Source organism: Micrasema longulum, unplaced genomic scaffold (genome assembly GCF_059751315.1).
Source record: "Micrasema longulum isolate JH-2025_06_02 unplaced genomic scaffold, ASM5975131v1 h1tg000438l, whole genome shotgun sequence".
NCBI lineage: Eukaryota > Metazoa > Arthropoda > Insecta > Trichoptera > Brachycentridae > Micrasema > Micrasema longulum.
Window position 1 is genome coordinate 1151888 of NW_028277638.1, and position 4419 is coordinate 1156306.

Here is a 4419-nt window from a genome sequence, read left to right on the forward strand (position 1 = left end):
GGTATGGATTGTCAGTTAATAACCCGGTAAAAAACTTTTTAGAAAAACAATTTATTTTGTCATCACAATGACACGCTACGAATTTATTCAATTGATTCAGAAAACAGAGCCGCGATTGCAAACGCTATCTTCATCGGTACATATCGAGACGGTATAAAGTAAAATCGATATCTATGTACGAGAACGTGTATATTTGGAAAGTTTTTTCGTCGGTACCTGTAATTGAACATGTTTAGGGAAAAAAATGCATATTCCATTTTTCATTCAAAAAACTTCATTTTACTTTGTAGATAAAATTAAATATAAATGTTAACTTCCCATTGTAATACGGGCCCAGGTGGGTTTTCTAGAGCATCACTTCACTCTCACAGTTTCGAACTTCTGCTGGAAGAGCATTCCATGCCATAGGGCCTGCGACCTCAAATATTTATTTACTGAATTTAGTGCGCTGACGACGTACAGCTAGTTTATAACTATATTATATGTTTACAGTTTCTAACAATATTGAGGTAGATCGCCAGCAGTTCAAGTTGAGTACCCCTGCTGTAGACGAATCATTTTATTTATTGGTAGATGTGCGTAGATACTTTTACAATAATCAACTCCAAACACCACAAACGCATTTGTTAATTGACGTGCGGCAACATTGTTAAGTAAGGCCTCTTGAACGGGCATTGTGACTATTTGGAATTTGAAACTACTGATATTCGAATGTGAAAAAAAAATTGTGAAAGATGAAATAAAATAAATGTAATTTTTCAAAATTTGCTTTTAAAAAACATAGGCAAACTTAATTCGTTCATCCAATCTGCGTTTTAAAATAATTTATTTCATGAAGTTAAGATGATCAGTACTACGCTGCAGGTGCCAATCCAGGAAAACATGTGAAATACGTTGAAAAGTACTTCAATCCAAATGTTTTTTTTTTTAAATATTTTTGAATTTACAGAAATATACATAGCATTAAATAACAGGATTCATAATAAGATACAAAAAACTCCTGTGCGTGGGGAATACTGGTGGTTTATTCTGTCACAATTTCGTTTCGTATGTTTGTTCGTTCGTCATATATCCATCTCACTCTAACGAAATCAAAATCGTATTTCGCTCTCGTACCCTCTCATAGGATATAAATTAATTTACGAAACGAATTAGTTACAGAATAAGGCCACTAATTTATTCAGCACAAACATCTATTCAAATGTACACATATACCTACACATTAAAAAAAAATACAATATACATAAGAGGTAAAACAGAGTTTTCATAAAATAAGAGATAATTACATAGCAATGAAATACATATTAACAGTAAAAATAGTAAACGAAAAAATCCCACAAAGGCATGACCTGTTCGTGGGTATACAAGAAATGTTTATGAATTTTCGCTCCTATAATTAATATACAGTTATAATATTTTTGTATAACATAAGAAAGAGAAAAGAAAATATTATGTAAAAGATGATATGGTATTTTTTTATAGTAATTAAAAATTAAAAAAGGAAATAAAAAACACATACATTGTATACTGTAACGGTCAGTGTAGGTTGAAATAAATTATTTGGTCCCAGGTGGGCGACATTATAGAGATAGATTATCAAAAATCAATAAGCAAATTTTTAAGATTAAGAAGAATAATGCAGATAACCAAATAAAGTACCTACCAACACTTATCATTCACCAGTTTCGCTCAATCGGCAAGAACATGAGAATTCTCCAAAAGAATAAGAATATGTTGTATAAATTTAATTTTACGAACGGAATCAAAAAGTTATACTCGTATATAAAATACCTTATTGTAAAATGGAACAAATATGACTTAAAGATCTGGATTTTATGAAATAAACAACTCGTTAGTGAAATGCAAAATTTTAATAAAAGAAGCAATTCTCTACAAATGTACCAAGATTAGTTAATATAAAAATTCAGAATTCTGCCTAACTAATATGAGTAAGTGGTTGACAATAAATTTATCTAAGAAATAAATATTCGTAACAATGATAATGACAAGTAAAATAGATTCTTGATTGTTTTCTTCTCGAGATGATATGAAATAATGTTGATTTTACAAAATAAAATCTGCAGGTGGAACTCGATTTACGATGTCTTCGGTTGATGTATTTTTATTCGTGGTTGGCTCAGTTGATGATTTCCCAGAAGATTATTTGTCGACATTTTAATTCAGTAAATGATCGTCTGCTTCCTTGCATTTGTAAATTTGTGTCTCATGATCTTGAAGAAAACTTTAAAATGCGACACTGACTTTTCTAGGTATTTACGAATAAACTTCGTAATAATTAGTGATCCATTCGAATCATGGAGTAAATATACTACATTGTAAAATCTTTATCATCGGACAAAATAGATAAAAGGTGGAGTAAATAAAATAGAATAAGGTAAAAAAATGGAAAAAAAAATAGAAAAAGGTAGAAAAAGGTAAAAAGGTAGAGAAAGGGGTAGAGAAAAGGGTAGAGAAAAGGGTAGAGAAAAAGGTAGAGAAAGGTAAAAAAGGTAGAGAAAAAGGGAACCTGTATAAAATACAATCTCATTAGAATATGATATCTCTCTCTACAAGAATTTCGGTAATAAATTTAAAACAAATAGGCTTACGTTACGTTGAACGTTCTCTTTCTTGAAGGACTACATTTTTGAAATGTGCGATCGCCTCTCTTTGAGTCTTTGCGCGACAATTGGACTTTTCGTCTCGAGTTTTCAAATGGAAAGAAATCTACTTCTAATGCACGGATATCGTATGGATGAGTTACTACCGCGGCCATCAGATGGCGCTAAATCAGGCAACTTAGAATTATAATCCAGTACTAAAATGCTTTCAAAACGGGGTACGTTGGACTTGTTTTTTACAACGTTACAACACATAATATATATATATAAAATAATCGATGTATTAAAAAAAAAATTAAAATGCAGACTTTGTTAAGAATCGAATGAGTGTTCTCATGCATGTCATCGATTATATTTAAAAAAATCTAATATGTACGTCTTTGAATTTAGTACAGTATCTCAAACAGCGATGTTCATCTGGAATGGGTGAAGTTCGTCAATGTAAAATGTCTGAAGCCAATTATTGGCGAACTTCCAACATCCCGCGCTTTTGATATTTCCAAAATATATTATGATTAATAAAATGAACGAAAATACTTTGTGCCCTATTTAGATAATGTGTTTTTTGGCTTCGCTTCTTTATTTATCGACATTAAAATAATTTATTTTTGCAAAGTGCATTAAAGTCGTAAAATCGTGCTATTTTTTTTTTATATCATTTTTATAAATGTTAGTAAACAGGCTGGATTTCCTCCCTAGGGAATTATTAAGATCTAAATTTTGTGCAACAGAGAGGAAACACATTTTTAAGAAGGAATATAGAAGTCTGAACATTTACAAGGGTTATGGCCTGCCATTGGCTGTTTTAATTGGATACTGTGTACACTGTGTAACATTCACTATTCTGCCTATGTTTAAACATCCTCATTTCCTCAACTCTTCTATCTGTAGATTTTTGTGACAGTTTCCATATAATTTGCCATACTCACGGTGAATGGAGCAGTGAAAGTAGTAGAGTTTAATTTAAAATTGCTTTATCGTTAGCCCAAAGCAACAGTGAGATATCTCTGAAAAACAGATTCTGTTATAATCGGACTTCTAGGTTTGCAAATGGTCTCAATGAATGAAATTATTTTAAGTAGATTATGAATTATTTTTTTTAAAATTTGATGGCGTGTCAACTTACAGGTGTTTTGCCTATTATCAATACTTTGTTTTTGAATACATAAACTATCTAACTTAAATATTTTATTATTTGAAAATATTGATTTATTTCATTTATTAAAATATCTGTACGGTCATCTCAAAATGAAATAATTCGGGTTTATCTCACTGTTGCTTTGGGGCTCGCTATATATGGTATTGAAAAATTGGAAACTTTAAAGGATTACCTATTTTTTTGACTGAAAACCATTGCTTTTTTGTATGATTGAAATCGATAGGAAAATCCACGGTCTTTAAAACGGTTTTTCAGGCATGTGGAAGAAATACTTTATCTGTTGACTTTTGTGAAGTAAAAGAGGTGAAACCTTTGTAGATGTGGGTGAGATTCATCTGGCTGTTTTTTGTTTGTTTGATGCTATCTATAATAACTATATTTTTTATTAAACTAAAATAACTATATAGTGCATAGCCAATTTTACTATAGGCTATCTTATAAACCTGGTGTAAAGTGACGCCGAGGCACAGTGGTAGAATAAGGATAGGAAAACCTTCCTTATTATGGTGGTAGAATAAGGATGGTATTCCAATCCCTATTTTACTACTATACCCAGGCGTAATTTAATATTGGGTTAATAAGTAAGACCCTAAATGAACAACAATTTAAAAAAAAAAAAAAAAAAATAGAAATTAAAAA

At 30.7% G+C, this 4419-nt stretch overlaps 1 long non-coding RNA gene across 1 annotated transcript; it reads right to left on the minus strand.

Moving 5' to 3' along the window:
- Positions 1–1003: 1003 nt before the first annotated feature.
- On the minus strand, positions 1004–2753 carry LOC148281547 (uncharacterized). Its single transcript, XR_015822331.1, has 2 exons — positions 2610–2753; positions 1004–2527 (listed from the first exon to the last, which is right to left on the minus strand). It is a non-coding gene; the product is annotated as an uncharacterized LOC148281547 (long non-coding RNA).
- Positions 2754–4419: the final 1666 nt, after the last annotated feature.